This window comes from Piliocolobus tephrosceles, chromosome 8 (assembly GCF_002776525.5).
Source record: "Piliocolobus tephrosceles isolate RC106 chromosome 8, ASM277652v3, whole genome shotgun sequence".
In the NCBI taxonomy this organism is placed as follows: Eukaryota; Metazoa; Chordata; class Mammalia; order Primates; family Cercopithecidae; genus Piliocolobus; species Piliocolobus tephrosceles.
In genome coordinates, this window is record NC_045441.1 from 30699751 (window position 1) to 30717372 (window position 17622).

Genomic DNA, 17622 nt, shown 5'->3' on the forward strand with positions numbered 1-17622 from the left:
TCGACCCTTACACAAACATCTGAAGCAGGTATTTGGTGTCAGGAAGGAAGCTGAGGGGTTAAGTAACTTACACAAGACAAGTCAGCCAGTGAAGGGCTGAGACTAGAATCCTGTCCTTTCTAATTCCAAAATCACATCTGATTTTCCTCCAAGAAACCAAGTCACCAGCACCTATCTTTCCTTTACTAAAAGCATGCGTTAAGTCAAGTATATTCTAAAAGATAATCACCTATTAAAACTGAATAAGGAAAACCAGCTATAGTAACCCCCTCTGTACCAAATGCTGAATCAGGAAAGACACCAAACTTTTTGATAATCAGATTTTCCTAGAGCCTGAACAGGGTGAAAAATTCTTGAAGGTATAATATTTTTACTAGAACACGCAAGGGTGTTTTTAGACCTTACGATCAAAATGTCCAAAAGGATAAATTTGGATATTAATTACAAAACTTGTACTACTTCAAACTTTTTATTACATTCTATACCTCTACTGTTTTCTTGTGGTTATCACAAGTGCTAACAAAACATTAGCATTCATATCAAGTAAAATCAACTGGCAAGTCCATTATCGACATTTATTTTAAATGTGTATGTCTGAAGTATGTGTTACTCATCCCTTAAATTAGCATCTTCCACCTTGATGGGACAATTGGACAGACCAGGCCAACACTTTTTTCACGAGTAATTAGTAACTCTATTTTCACATTTCTGGAGAGAGAATTACACTCAACCAACATTTCCACATCCTGAATCTGCTAATCTCAGCAATAAAACCTTCCTTTAAAACACATGCAGGGTCTTGACCAAAGAGTAATGATAGAAAACTAATTCATAAACTTGGTGGTTTTTCTAGCAAATGAGAGCAGTTTCATATTTAGTAAAGTCTATATTTTTGTTGACAGTACACACCAAAATACATATGCATTAAAATGCAGACAAGGGTGTATATATTTCTATTTCCTAAAAGGAAATTCAGAGATACAAAAACATAATTATACAAATTATCCTTATTTCTTATTGTTAATTCAGTTTAGGCACAACCCCTGAGAAATAAATAAAAATTCTCCATAGCATGAAATAACTGGTATTCAATCTTCTTTACTTATGGGGGAAAGTGCTAAATTGATGTCATCATAAATATTCAATTTCATTTTTAAGTAATTACCAAAAGTAAAGTATAATTCAAAGAATGGTCTGATGTGCCACAACCAGCCATGCAAATGCACAGGATCTTTTTAAGACAGAAAATGTAAGTGCTTACCAACTTTGGAAACTTGAAGAAATTGAGACTGACATCTGACCTTTAAAAGCAGTGGTTCTCACACTTTATTGTTTAAAAACTTGTTAAAAATACAGAATCTAAGATCCAGTTCTCAGAAATTCTTTTTTTTTTTTTTTTTTTTTTTTTTTTCCTGAGACGGAGTCTCGCTCTGTCACACAGGCTGGAGTGCTGTGGCTGGATCTCAGCTCACTGCAAGCTCCGCCTCCCGGGTTCACGCCATTCTCCTGCCTCAGCCTCCCAGTAGCTGGGACTACAGGCGCCGCCACCTTACCCAGCTAGTTTTTTGTAGTTTTTAGTAGAGATGGGGTTTCACCGTGTTAGCCGGGATGGTCTCGATCTCCCGACCTCGTGATCCGCCCGTCTCAGCCTCCCAAAGTGCTGGGATTACAGGCTTGAGCCACCACGCCCGGCTATAGTTCTCAGAAATTCTGACTCAGGAGTCTGGCACGAAGCCAAGATGCTACATGGTTACACCAAGATCTGCAAGGTTGGTTCTGTTACTACAGTATAGAGTCACCTTCAGAGGCAAGGTGCCTGATGCCCACCAAGTCATCATTCCGCTTTGTTCAACTCTCCCATGGCAGCTGCCTCTCCTCACTGTCTTGTCTTGCCTTCCATTATTTACTCACTCATGGGTGGAGAGGAGTTACCCTTAAAATAGACCATCTCAAAAGGTGATTTTCCTTTTGATAACTGACTGTCAATCCATGTAAACACACAACAAAACAATCCCTTGCAGAAGTTTAAAAGCCAAACACATTCTTATCTCTAGAATGTCAGGTGGCCTGTATGACTATATCTTTTTCCCTCACTAAATTGACTGCAGGAGCTTAGCTTGCTTCTGTTGTTATTTTAAGGATTATTTCAAATTTGGAAAGAGTCTGACCTGCAGAAAATGTGGACACTTACTGTGGGACTGTGTACCAGTTTCGGTACTCGTTTTAATTCTCAGTGCTCCTCTGCCTAGAGAACCAAACCAACACCAGAGAGGCTAAGCAAAGGCAGTCAGTTGGATGTGAATTACCTTTTGGTCGCTGACAACAGAAAGTTACCCTGAACCCCCAACCAAGGGATGGAAAGCCTCCATATCCCATTAGTAATTTCAGAATCATCTCTGTTCCCAGCCAAGCATGGAAAGCCAAGTATAGTATCATGGAACCAAATTCAAATGCTGGTCTCAAAGTTCCCGACTTGCTTGCCTTCAAGTGCCACTTGAGGGATTTTAAATGACAGTGAAAAGGTTTGTTCAACTAAAAATTCAAAGTGTCGGAACAAAGTTTATTTCTGAGACTCAAGAGATGGTTTTTGCTTTAGTTGTTGATGTTGCCATTGTTGTTGTTGTGTGTGTGAAACAAGTCAGAAATAAAATCTGCCACTTGTCTTTTCCTAAACGATGGTATTTAAAATAGCAAGTCTAAGAAAATCTAGCAGTTTGGTTTGCTCGCTCAAAGAATATATTTTTAAGATGAAGTGTTCCAAGTAGTTGCAAGTTATGCTGATAGATATTTTATAAAGGCAATGGGTCAAAAGAACTCAACAATCCCTTCTAGAGCCAAGCTACGGCAGATTTTCTTTTGAAAAAGGGACAGAGTTGACAGAGAAAAGAGTGAGGAAGTGGAAGCTGACAATTTAGTGCTAATGGTATTGCTTGCACAAAAGCAAAAACACAACAGCCAGCAAAGGGTGCCACATGCTTACAGTCCTCACTCCAACAAGTATTTTTAAGTATCAACAACTTGGAGAGGGAAAGGGGGAAAAAAAGGCTGCCATGGTGCCTTGTACAGGTGGCGCTAAGGTCCCTGGCTGGGCCCTTGGACAAAACCATCTCATGTAAACCTTAAAGAGGATTAACCCTCAAGGAGCACTGTAATGAGACCTTAAAAGGCTGAACAACAGCAGCAGACCACGGAGGAAGGCAGTCGTCTGCTCCCCCAAGTCTTGCTAGCAGAGTTACATCAAAGCAAACGGGCAGCAGATAGCAGGCTTCCACGGCAATCCCTTATCTCGGCTCCAGCGGACGCTGCTACTGTGATTGTCTTGAACTGCCACCTGTCCCAGGCATCTTTGAAGGCAACGCTAAGCCTCTGATGGATCTGACCTCCTTGAGCTGAGATCCTTTTATGTCTTTCTTCATTTTCTGCCCTGCGACATTCTTCCCCTGCCATGCACACGACATGAAACAAAGGGAGTTCTCACTCCTGACTCACTGTCCCCAGCCATTTGAGAGCAAAAAAAACAATGTTCAGGATTATACTCTGCCCATAATATGGAGCTGTCCTCAGGAGACAAGCCTCTTATTTTTGAGGGTATAACTATAGACAGCATTTACGTGCAAGTGCTTTACAATGGGGTTCGATGGAGCTGGGCGCCAAGATAGGAAAGCTGCATGTCTGAGATAACTCAAAAACACAAGGAATGATCCTACAAAAACTCGATTAATAACCACATGTTTTCACAGGAGGAATACAAATATAAATACTGAAATATTAAAACACACTTATGAAATTTCAAGCACATTGGGGCTTGAAAAAATAGCAGCACACAAATGTCCTTAAACCCGGTCAACTTAAAAGGAATTTTTAAAAAAATGGTAAGAGAGAAAAATATTTAAAACACACATATACTGGCAGGTGAGAAAAGTTTGAAATCTGAATGGTAAAATAGTTCTCTCTGAGGCCTTTCTAAGAGACTAGAGGTATTTGGCTTTTCCAAATCATACCAGGAGAAAGAGTAGTGCCTGTGTTTCTCTGAGAAGTTCTGACATTTGAGGGGAAGGAAAACTGCTGTGGTCAAATTCATTCAACACAAGACTTCTCAACATCCTCTTATTTTGTCACACAAGTCTGTCTGCACACATTGCTTTAATAACGCTCACCTATGTGACTATTCCTCACACTGACTGAAATTGTAACACACCTCAGCAAGTGATCTAGAGTGGTATGATTTTAATACTTTGCCTCATTTCACTAAAGATTTCAGGCAGCATACAAGAATTCACCAGGTAGAAAATGCTAACTAAAGAAAAATCTGATCAGAGAACAGTTTAGATGATCAAGACCTAGAGAAAGTTAAGAGAGAATATGCAGGCCACAATCCAATAGAGTTGGAATAACTGAGCAGCAACTTTAAATCTGAGTTTCCTGGTAGGCAATGAGTAAAGGAAAACAAAATCAGCTATATGATATATCCTGCAGGAAGTCACATAACCACCTTATATCATGGTCTTGTGTTTTATCTGCACAGTATTTAAAATTTTCAGAAAAGTATACACCTCACTTGACACAGACCAGCAATCCTATAGCTACCATAACAACATTCTTCTAGTCTGGGCTTTGGTCTGGGTTCCAAAATCCACTTCTTAGAAGAGGGTCAGCCTAAAGGGCTGGGAAGCTATGGCCTTCTTGTTTCTGGGTTACAGGGCTGTCTCCAGCCCAAAAGAGTGAGGCCCCCACAGAAACACCCAACGACGAGCGTCAGTCCAGAGCCAGCCCCTGAACCATCTACACTTTACACTCCCACACTCAGGATGGCCTCCTCAACTCTGGGGCTATTCCAGCTCTTTCAGTTTGGATTTTTTTAGCTTTCAATTTTTCACCAGCTTTCAGCCACACGGTCTTGTCCTCTGATTGACAGGCTATCTTCTCACTTCTGACATGGCTCTTGATTGCAGGCGCTCCTTCCGGTAACAAGCCTTTTTAACTTCGGCCAGAGAGGCCTGGCAGTAAGTGGACCTCAGAGCTGATCCCAGGCTTGCAGTAGACAAACTGCCTCATGCTCTTCTGTCCAAGCTGGGATAAAGACGTTTTTCTCTGACACTATAGCCCATTACACATGTTTCAGAGATGCATGATTTTAAAAAGAAACGCACTGACATGTACTTCATGTGAGGTGGGCAGCATGTATTTAAAGCCCATAAATCTACCCACTTCCCTCTTCTCAATGAGATCTGACTTGCAAAACTGTTTGCAGACTGTGGTCCCTTTGAAACAGCACACAGGCATCCCCAGGATTCACTACGCCCATTTCCTAGACAGGGCCAGTTTCTATGATGGAACAGCCTATTTGAATACAGCGCCAACTTCAAATCTGTGAACTCCAGTAGTGTTTGGGACAGACTGAAAATAACTTTTCCAATTTTAAAGCAACCTAAGTTTTATAGTGTATTTTTATTTCTCCAAGTTCACGATTTTTAAACAATGTAGCAGGCATTAAAATGAACCATGTTAAGAAACAATTGTAGGGCCTGGCACAGTGGCTGTCGCCGTAATCCCAGCACTTTGGGAGGCCAAAACAGCGGATGGCTCCAGCTCAGGGGTTAGAGACCAGCCTGGACAACATGGCAAAATCCCATCTCTATAAAAAATACAAAATTATTAGCCAGGTGTGGTGGTGCATGCCTGTGGTCCCAACTACTCGGGAGGCTGAGGCAGGAGGATTGCTTGAGCCCAGGAACTGGGAGGCAGAAGTTGTGGTGAGCCATGATCTTGCCACCACACTCCAGCCTGGGCGACAGAGCAAGACCCTGACTCAAAAAAAAAGAAAAGAAAAGAAAAATAAAAAAAGAAGGAAACAAATTTAAAACAGGGTGCCAATCAAGTATCTTCAAATAGACTTAACATGCAATAAAGAAAAATCAAAGAAAACATACATATATAGGAATATATAGGAAGATGTTAGGAGAAAAACTTACCTGAGTAGCCAGTCTGTAATAAGGGAGCACTCCATTTAAGACACATTTTGACAAGATCACTCACTTTAATTGTCTGCTATGGTATTAGCCAGAATTCAATTATTTGATTTACACTTCTATCAACCTATCATATATTTCTATTGAATACTACCAGTTGGATATTGTTGTTACTGTTTTTAATCCATTTGGTTAAAAAAAATAAACAAAGTGTCATTTTTCTCAGGAAATGAAAGACTAGCTCTTCCAGTAGCAAGAAGTAAGATTTTCAAAAGACTTTTTGGCTTTTGGATCATTGTTTTTGGGAAGCTGCCTCTTTAATCTTTGTAAGTAATTCTGTAAAATATGATACATGCCTAGTTTTTATCTAGTGAGAAGTTTAGAATTAAATTCATTTATTTTCAGGCTTCTCAAATTTGTAAAATCATAAAGAGAAGAAAATATATCTTAAAAACTAAAAGTAAGAAAGTTATAAAGAAGGATTCAGCAGCATCAGAAGAGATCTTAAATGTGCAGAAGGAAAAACAGTCAGTCAGACAGCCCATGAGCCCCCCTTGGTATGTCAGTAATTTTTTTTAGGGCGAAAACCAAGGCATTAGAGATGTGAGGGTAAGAATGGAACTCAATGGGTTTTAACAAGTTATCTCACTTAATTCCTGTTATCACCCTGTGCGGCTGCCATTTCCAATCCCATTTTAGAGATGAGGAAGCCAGTCCAGTATCTAAGAGCTTGCTCAAGGTCACACTGCCAGAAGGTGGCAGAGGTGGGCCTGGGTCCTAAGTTTAACTGACACTACTGCAGTGTGGCAGAAATGCAACATATTTAATCTATCATTTCCAGTTCAAGATAGCAAGCTGGGCAAACATATTTCTCGCCTGTCCCTCTAAAGACCTCTATGAAATGAAAAAATGGAAGTAAGTGTTGTAGTAATGATAAAATAACACTACCAAAGAATAAAATTTACCAAGCCCTTACTCTGTGCTAGGCACTTCTAAGAGCTTTATTTATATTAAGTAATTCAATCCTCAAAATGAATCTATGAGGTCAGAGCTACTCCCGGCCCCACTGTATAGAAGAGAAAATGGAAGCTCAGAAAGGCTAAATAATTTGCCCATAATCACATTGTTAGAAGTGGCAGAATCAGAATTTGAACTGAGGCAATCTGGGTCTACAGCTGAAATCTTAACAAAGTCAATGAAATACATAAAATTAAGAAAAAAATTTCAACCCATTTCTGCAAGATGCAAAGTGGGTAAGACTGGAATTATAGGTAGATATGGCACATAGAGAAGCAGCCTGAAATATTCTTTAAGAGGGCAAAGAAACAGGTGGCAGCTGGTTCACCTAAGTTGCCCTGGACTGGGCCAGGCGTAGTGGCTCACGCCTGTAATCCCAGCACTTTGGGAGGCCAAGACGGGAAGATCACATGGTCAGGAGTTTAAAATCAGTCTGATCAAGATGGTGAAACCCCGTTTCTACTAAAAATACAAAAAAAATTAGCCAGGCATGGTGGTGGGTGCCTGTAATCCCAGCCACTCAGGAGGCTGAGGCAGAGAATTGCTTGAACCGGGGAGGCAGAGGTTGCAGTGAGCCAAGATCGCACCACTGCGCTCCAGCCTGGACAACAGAGTGAGACTTGTCTCAAAAAAAAAAAAGAAGTCCTAGGCTGGGCAGATCTTAACAGGACATGCCTGTGACAGTCAGATGGCCTGTCTGCTGCCCACAGCACACAAGCATGGGTAGCTGGCATTTCCCCAGGTAAAAATGTTATGATTCTCCTTCAAAAAATAGAATGAATTGTCCTGGGAAAGCAAAGCCTTCAGCGTGGATTTTGAAGCCCTGTTTCCACCCAGGTCTATCACGCAAATGCACTCACCACAAGAGTCACACCAGCTCTTACTTCTAGCGTTGGTCCCAGCAAGTTGCTTTGACACCCTTATTGGTACCCAAGCCAAACTGGTTCTTACAGCTCCCCAGAATCAAGCCCTCTTCATTCTGGCATGTGGAGAAGCTCCACCCTATTTCCCTAAAGGAAATCTTGCCAACTGATACACGTGGTCTGGATGCTCCATCCGTCCGTCCATGCATGCATCCATCCATCCATCCATCCATCCATCCATCCGTCCATCCAAGTTTCCATATGCCGAGCAGAACAACGCTAGGCCAGCCATTCTTCTCCATGGTTTTGGGGAATGACACCCAAGGATCACTAGGCTTATGAGGAGACAAAAGGACAGGAATGAGGATGACCAATATCAACAAGAAAAACTAACCTTGGAAGAAACATTTAGAAGGTTTTAGAAAGCATTAAATACAAAAGGCAAGAGCAACATGTTAAGAAGTTTCAATAAAAGATTTTTTAAAGTTCTTAGAAATTAAGATTATGACTGCAAAAAGTTAAATATCATGTGGAGCAATGAAAAATGAAGTTAAGGAAATTTTCCAGAACCAAAAGCAAAGACATAGAGGATATCAGAGTAAAGAGAAGAGACACACAGAAGTAACCTAGGAGGTCTAACAGTCAACTATGCAGAATCTTGGGAAGAAAGAACAGAGAAAACACAGCAGATAGAATTATTAAAGGCATAATAGAAATAATTCACAGTGATAAAGAATGCATCTTCAGATTCAAATGGTCCACAAAGGGATGGGCAGAATTAAGGAAAATAAAAATTAAAACACTTACATCTAGGTACATACTTTCAAACCACTAAGGATAAAAAGATCCCAAAAGTTTCCTGGAAGGAAAAAAATAAGCCATCTACAAAGGAATACAAATCAAAGAGACATCAGACTTCTCAGCTACAACGTTGGATGGTAATAGAAAATGTAGTGATGCCTTAAAGGATCTTAAAGTAGAATTCTAACTACACCATCAGGAAAGAGCAAGGGCAGAATAAAGAGAATTTCACAGATGCAAAGACTCAGAAATTCTGCCTCCACTGTTGTTGGGAAGGTACTTAATGTATTCCAATAAAATAAAGGAATAAATTAGGAATGGCAAAGTTGAAGTCATAAGACCTAGGAAACAGTGGTTCCAATCCAGAAGATCACAAAGAGATGTCTGGAGATTCCTGGCTCGGATTTCTCAGGAGAATGAAGTGGCCAGGAAAGAAGGTGGCTTTCCCTTAAGTGCAAAAGATACGGTTGGGAGGTTGGGGAGTGAGGGAATGTAAGACTATTGTAAAGACAAATAATAGGGAAAAAACTAAATCAACTACCAGAAAGCAATATGATAGGTAGGAAAGCAATTAAAGAGTAAGTGTAGATAAAGCACTTGTTCTTAATGCTAGACGCATCGCCGTTGGGTGATTTAAGAATTTAGAACGCTGGGCTAACAGAGAAGTCTAGGTATGATCTTAACATTCTGCTGGTTCAACACAGAGAATTTCCACAACCTTAATGCTGTAGACGCTTTCTAGATCTTCAACTTTAAAAACTAATCTATGGACAAAAACATAGCAGATGTGGTTATGATAGTAAGACCCCCACAAACATATTAACAACCTTGATACTATAATAGAAAAGCTGGGCTCCAGAAGATGGGATGTGGATGGCAGAGGGGACCTAACTTCCTACTCGTTTTGCTATGAAAAGCTGATGAGGAAACGAAAGAGAAGCTTACAACACTCTTCAAAGTTATACAAGTACCCAGTAGACAAGTAACAATATAATATCAATATTGAAAGAAGAGGGCACAGTATTAAAAATTAAAGATTAACTTTCTTATTGCAAAGTCAATATATTGCATAAGAAATATCTAGAGTTGATATGTCAGGATATAAAAATATAAGCACGTTCTGGAGTTGTAATGATTGTTTACCAAAAGAACGAAAACAAAAACAGTGACAGGTGCCCCTGGGATTAGGGTTGGAGAAGGAAGGGTGGACCACTGTGGCTTTCCATTCCACGGTCTTCAGGGCTTCATGATTTATTAAAATGAGCATGTGTTAACTTGTACATGATAATTGTCATAAAATACGGTAAAAATTGTTAAATTATAAAGAGAGTTTCAAGGTTTCTTTCCTGCTGAATTTTTCCTAGAAAAACAACAAACTAATATTGCAATAATCAAATAGTCATGGCATATAGAAAAAAAAGTTTGGCTTTTTCAAATGCATTTCAAGGAGAGAACTTTGCTTCTACCTGGCTCGGCATTCCAATTTTGGAATATTACTCTGAGGAAGAATTCTAGTAACATCTCTTTATAACTTCTGAGTGAATTACAGGCTTACAGTCTCATAAGTTTCATTCAATTCTGGGATCCTCAGAAAATTAGCCCCAATTGTTCAACCAAATCTGACACCACTGATCAGAATTGAGCCAACATGAGCAGGTTGATTTTGTACAGCATTTAGCAGAGCATCATCTTACGAAACATTAAACCGAGACTGGAAAAAAGACCCTAAAAGGCATTTAAACATAAAATGAGCTCTAAAAAAAACACGATCTTCACCTACCACCCTATCAATAATCATTTGCTACAAATCTTTGCACATTACCATATTCCATTGTTACTAACACCATAATCCTCTGCACCAAAATCCTCTCCTACAATTTCAGAACACCAAAAGACCTTTCATATGAATTCCTAAAAGAAATGCGTTTTTAGAAATTAACTTTGAAGAATGGAATTTGTTTAATAAAAGTAAACCTTACACAAAAACATTCTCTCATACCATCAGCTTACTTAAGTGAAAAGAAAACAAACTTAAGACTCCTTAGAACAACTCTGTTTCTACTTTGGCTCTTGGCAAAACTCGGTTAGCATTCAAATGAAGCAAGGAACTCTGAAATAAATTGGTATTTTACCTTGGTCTCACATATCATTAGCTAAATGAGGACAAGTCAATGATAGAACACACTCAAGCACTGGTGTTGCCGATGCCTCCAAGTTCATTTACTTCCAAAACCCAGACAGTGCAGCCTGCGGAGCTTCTCAGCCAGTCAGAATCCAGGCCTCACTCCTAATTGCACTGAGTTCCCTCCACACACTGGGATCAGGAAATTCACAGGACAGAAGGGCTGACACTACATCGTCACCCCACTGGATCCTGACTCTTCTCAGGAGAGGGGCCAATCACAGCTTTCCTATCAAGCTCTGTATAACAGAGTTTCTAATTAGAATCTTAATACTCTGAATAGAAAGCAGCGGAAAAAAAAGAAAAAAGAAAAAACTATGCCTTAGAGTCTTGCTTACCTGGTGGCTCATTATGAGAGAGACACTTCAGAAAATCTGAAGATTAATAGTAGGAGTGTGGCATCAAAGGAACAAGGCTGCACCGTTACCAAAAGGAAAAAAAAAATTAAGAACATCCTAGCTGGGCGCGGTGGCTCCTGACTATAATCCCAGCACTTTGGGAGGCCCAGGCGGGCAGATTACCTGAGGTCAGGAGTTCGAGACCAGCCTGAACAATGCAGTGAAACGCTGTATCTACCATAAATACAAACATTAGCCGGGCGTCGTGGGGCGTGCCTATAATCTCATCTACTTGGGAGGCTGATGCAGAAGAACTGGTTGAACTTGGGAGGTGGAGGTTGATTGTGCCACTACACTCCAGCCTGGGCAACAGAGCGAGACTCAGTCTCAAAAAAAAAAAAAAAAAAAAAAAATCCTATTGGCATACATTTCCAAAAAGAAACTCTAAGGTGGAAATGACTTTCATCATGGCACTGGGGTAGGTAGTCCCAGAGATAACATCTCTAGTAGGCTATTTCACACACAGTCCAGTAGTCTGACGGCTGTGCTCCCAGACATAAGAACACATGGTCACCAATATAAAATATTAACTTCAAATAACTATGCATGAGAAGGACTCATGTATGAGAAACATCTAGTGCTAATGACCAAAAACTGAACAATTCATGTCCTAGAATCAGTTCCTTTTGAGAAGACATAGACCATGAAGAAGACATAAACCATGAGAAGACATAGAGGAAAGGAAAAGGGCATTTTCCGTAGCTGCTATGGTAAACAAAACATGCCAAATGCAACTTTTAACTACCCTAGATCAGAGGACAAGTCCACAAAAACCCAGAAAATTTATTACTTATAAGCTTATTAGATTTTGGAGATGGGAACTATGTGCTAAATTAGGCATGCTATGGGCTCTCAGGTTTGATAAATCAGGTATGAGGCAGAATGAAATCAACACTGACGAAGACTAGCCGTGCACCACCCTCAGAATATGACAGCGTGTGCCAACATCACTGAAGGGCCCTGAAAGGTCATTAGACAATAAACTATGTGCTTGGCTGAAATATTAGCAAGGGTCAGGATGAGCTCACGTGAAATTTTCCCCGCAACAAAACTCTGAAATTCAGGGGAGCATTTCAGATTGCAGTTCACAACTCCTCATAAATTAATGAAAGTCAGGCATTAAACTTAATAACAGCTGGAACGGATCAAGCAGAAAGAAAATGCAGCATCGGCATATGTGTTATGTGAATTTCAGAGTCCATAAATTTGATATTTGGAAGGAAGAAGGGAAATGTTAATTAGCAGAATTTCATACTGGATTTAAATTTGCCATGGAGTCAAAGCTCTATTGTAAAAACCCCCTTGGAATCTGAGATCACCGTCACCAGATCTAGGTCCTGCCTTTCATCTTGCTATTTTACACTTGTTGATATGCAACTTAATTGTTTCATGTGCTGTTTCTTATTTTCTCTCCCCAAATCACAAACTCTAGAGCACTAAGGTCATACCTTTTATTCTACTGTGTGTGGACCTCAATTAATGTTTGGGAACCAATTTTTTAAAAATCTAAAAATTCATCCCTCTGTCTTCTCTAAAAGTCTTGTAACAATTTTTCATGATCTTTAGACTACTCTAGCTAGCCATATCTCAGAGGATTATAGTCACTCTTAAAAGTCTCAGTGTTGCCTTTTCTTATTTTCCTGATGTAGCAAGAGAGCACGGTCACAATATGTATCTTTATTACACAGAACAGATATATCTCAGGTCATATCAGTTCTCCTGAAACATTACTTTATACAGATCCAGGCAGATATCTCATATTTGTCTTTAAAGCAAGTATCAGTCCTACTTGCAGGTCGCAGAGACAGGAAGGGATCCCAGTGGTCTTCTCCTTGCTGTTTTCACAGATTTTCTATTCAGAGCTCTCTGTGTCAGCAGCGGCCTTCCTTAGCATGTATTTCTTTAAGTTACTGGTTGAGAATTTCCATGTCTGCCTTTAGCCTGCACGGGCCCTGCTATCTATACTCAGTCCTTTTCATCTTTTCTCATAAATCATTCCTCCAACCTCTTCACCATGCTTAAGATTCTTTTAGTTTATCTGACACACCAAAGTCAGGAGACATGAACTGTCCATATTAGTGGGATTGTTGGATACCACGATGCCTTTGTGCAAAAAAAGGTGTTTTCTGTCTCTCTCTCACTTTTTTTTCTCTCTCTCCCCCGCCACATGAAAACATTAAGTATATTTATAAAAAAAAGGGGACACTCTTCCCACCACCTCCTTCCCTGGGTGGTGCAGGGTGGTTTGCTGCCCTTTGCAGAGCCACGTATAGAGACAGTTAAGGATCTTACAGTGGACTCTGTATGGCTGGTAGAGCTGGTCCCCAAAAATGCCTAGGTAGGGCCACATATTCTTTTGTATTATCTGTTGACATGTGAAAGCTCCGGTTATTATACAAGCTCTTCTTGAGAACTGAGATTTCACATAATGAATTGAGATCTTTGATCCAAAGAGACAGCCCATGTTCCAAAAGCCACTGCACCATCAAGAGAAGCAGATGTGGGGGCAACTGGAACATGGTAAGAAGGACAACGTTTTACAAGACAGCTAGAAAAGGAATGCACGTAGGGCCTCCCTTTCTCGGTCCCAAAACCGAGGTCTGGAGTCCAGACTCAAACCAGCACCATGAGCAGGCTGTATAATCTCCATAATTATAATTCAAGTGCTGAATGAGTTTGTGTGAAAACTAAAGGAGATCATGTAATGAGGTCCTCAGCCCAGTGCTTGGCACATGGGAAATGTCTCACATATGGCCTATGGTGGTGATTACTACTGTGTCCCAACTCTCACATCCTCCAGAACATGGGGGCACAGAGAGGACCATAGGTTTCCCCATTTAAACTTCTAGGTAAGGTAATGTTAAGTTCTTTGCAAAATATCCGTTAACAAAACAAGAAGAAATGTCTCATTCTCCCCTACAACACAACACCTGGAGCACAGGGAGGGCAGAGGTAGCAAGGACCAGTTCCTGCCTCTCTGACACTGGATGCATCAGAACAAAGCCTGGAAACTGAAGTGGCAGTCGGCTTGCCTTCCCTGATTCTACACACTTGTACTCCAAGCCCTTGCCCATCAAAACTGGCATGTCATCACCTGGGTTCCAGGACATCGTTTCCAAGCACTCCCCAACTGGGCTGATCCCAAACCACTGCCAACCTAGCCAAGCTCTTGCACAGATCTGGACTATCATTTTGAAATCTCATCCATTATGGGACATGGGTGAAGAATCTGAGCTCTGGAGCCAACAAACCAGGTTCAAACCTTGGTTCAGTCACTTCCGAACCATGTAAAAATAGACAACTTACTTAGGTTTACTGGGCCTCAGTTTCTTCATATGTCAAAGGGGAAAGTCATTACAACTGCTCATAAGGTTGTTTTGTGGGGATTTAGTGACTTCAAGAGCAAAGTCTATGGCATAACACTGTGATGCAGACAGACAGCTCAGTTTCTGCTGGCTATCATTTCAGTAGGGATCATTTCCCACCAGGGTCACTGCAACAGCAGCCTGCTAAGTCACCTCCCTGATTCCACATTCCACACCTTCACAAGAGTCACTGCACACCAGCCAGAGTGACAGTACTAAAACAAAAATCAAATCACAACACTTCTTCCACTGGCTTTTTGTTGGCCCACCAGGTCCCTTAATCTCATCTCCCCCAACTGTCCCACCCCCTGGCCAACGACCATGCTGGCATGCTCTCTGCTCCTGGTACTTTTTCACAGCAAACCTTTCAGTAGAATGCTCTCTCTCAGATCTCCCAGGGCAGCTTCTTTTTTTAATTCAGTTACTCTGGCTGCAAAGACACCTCACCTGGTTTATTATCCTCAGAGCACCACCAGCTATAGGTTGAGTATCCCTAATCCAAAAATCTGAAATGCTCCCAAAATCCAAAAATGCTGAGAGCCAAGATGATGCCACAAGTGAAAAATTCCACATTTGACCGACCTCATGTGATGGGTCATAGTCAAAATGCAGCTAAAACTGTTTCATGCATAGAAGTGTTTTAAAATACTGCATAAAATCGCCTTAAGACTGTGTGGAAAAGGTATATCTAAAACATAAATGAATTGTGTGTGTAGACCTGGGTTCCATCTCCAAGACATCTCATTCTATATATGCACATATTCAGAATCTGAAATCTAAAACACTTCTGGTCCTAAGCATTTCAGATAAGGGGTTCTCAACCTGTATTTTCTTGTTAAGGCTCTGCCTAGGTGTTTGTTGTGTGTCTCTTCTGGCTGGTATGCCGGCTCTGAGAACAAGAACCTGATTTGTTTTGGCAAACGTTGACCCCTCAGGACTTGGAATAGTGTCTGACTCACAGCAGGCTCTCAAAAAAATGCACAAAGATTTTTAATGAAAATAAATCATGCATTATGTACTCATTGGAGTGAGACTCGAGGCAGGTCACGTCAGCAGTGTTATCAGAAGGGCTGAGTCCCCTAGAGGCACTCAGGTGTCTCCAATTGTTCACTATCTCCCATATCATCGATCCGTGGCAATGTGATAAACACATACTACATTTAAAACATCATTCATGGTAAAAGATGGAGGCTACATAAAAATGCATCTCACAGACCTATATATGAGAGGCAAACTGCACATTTGATCAAAAGGTCAACCCACTTGGTCAGGTTCACTGAGCCAAGCTGGGATCACAGACACCAAGTTGGAGTAGATCACAGATCCTCTGGCAGGAAGCGAGGTCACAGGAAAGCTACCATTGTGTGTTAGTTTCCCTTCGCCCCTGGGGGAGGAGGGAATAAATTTCTTATAAAGAGGAGACACAGGGATAGGGGAAGGGAAAGGAAATGTGACATTTTGCCCCATTTGAGAACAGGCTTATTCCACGAAAGCAAACCAAAAGAAGAGCTGGCGTTTGCTTCTCCGCATCCCCCACCTGCACTTCTCTGCTCCTCTCTAAATTACCTAGGAAACAGGCACCTCCTTTTACTCCACTCACAAGATAGGAGCACAATCAGGATGCAGATCTGGGTACCCCCAGTGGACGAGGTAAACACCCCGCTTCCTAGAGTGGGCTCCCTCTGATCCTCACAATGTCCACTGATTAGGCCCCGGCTCCCTAGGGAGCAGGCACAAGTCTCCTCCAGGGTCCCACCCTCTCCCCTGAGACTCTTTCAGTCCTGGCTGGATTGCAGGCTCATTCCACTAATGCCAGTCTTTGTTCTCATGCTCCCCTGGTGGAGTTAGCTACTGAATTTCCCAGCTGAATTTCACTTGGTTATTTCCGGGCCCTATCTCCAACCTCACCGTGGCCCCCTGCACAATTTCTCTAGCTTGACTGATGTGAGGGCATTTGGGAGTCTTCTAATAAAACAAAACTCAACGCTTTTTTGTTTTTTTCATTTTGAACACTGTAAGTGGAAATTACAACATGCCTTGATACAGAACACTATTAATTCTTTAGGAATGAAGCCACAGTTATTTCCTATGTTTTTTATTTGCAGTTTGTGATCAAGATATTGTGGTGGCTAGGGTTACCTATTACAGAACAGCTCAGCAGTTGAGAACAAGTAAAAATAAATTTTGTTGTCTTGAAGAAAAAAATATGACGTGCTGGCCGGGCGAGGTGGCTCACGCCTATAATCCCAGAACTTTGGGAGGCCAAGGCAGGCAGATCACTTGAGGTCAGGAGTTCAAGACCAGCCTGGACAACATGGTGAAACTCCCTCTCTACTAAAAATACAAAATTAGCCGGGCATGGCGGTGCATGCCTGTAATCCCAGCTACTCAGGAGGCTGAGGCAAGAGAATCGCTTGAACCCGGGAAGCAGAGGTTGCAGTGAGACGAGATCACACCATTGCACTCCAGCCTGGGCAACAAGAGTGAAACTCTGTCTCAAAAAAATATATATATATGACCTGCTACACAAAGGGATGCAGCAGCACATCTCTGAAGACCAATGAGACAGCAGCCCAGCCAGAGATGCCTGGGAGGGGAGCCCTGTCACAGAGTCGCATGCTGTCAAACTGAAAGCAGGGGTGAATTCAACTCTGCGATGGAGAAATTCTGGGCAAGTGATGGGGAACCCAAAGATCTGTTTAAATATACAAAGGGCCATGGAACAAGTCTTAGTAATCACCCCAGACTCTTGCAGGAGAGAAACAAACAGCTCCTCGCAGAAGCCTGCTGGCCTGTACCTCTTGAGCCCTGTCTTTGCCACTCCCCTCGTGAAATTCACCCTCCAACCACACAAAGATTTTTCTCAAGTCCTTGCAGGTGTCAGGTCTTCCTTTGACCTCCAGGCCTTGACAAATGCTCCTTTTTGCCTAAATTACTCTTTCCTCACCTCTTTCAGATGTCACCTCCTCCAGGAGGCCTTCTGGACTGCCAAGGCTGGATAAGTCCTTCACCTGCTCCCAAAGGACT

General features: G+C 41.4%; 1 protein-coding gene across 2 annotated transcripts in view; it reads right to left on the reverse strand.

Annotated features, from left to right (window-relative positions):
- GLI3 (GLI family zinc finger 3) overlaps window positions 1-17622 on the reverse strand; it is a 262787-nt gene that overhangs the window by 159140 nt on the left and 86025 nt on the right. The window lies entirely within an intron of this gene.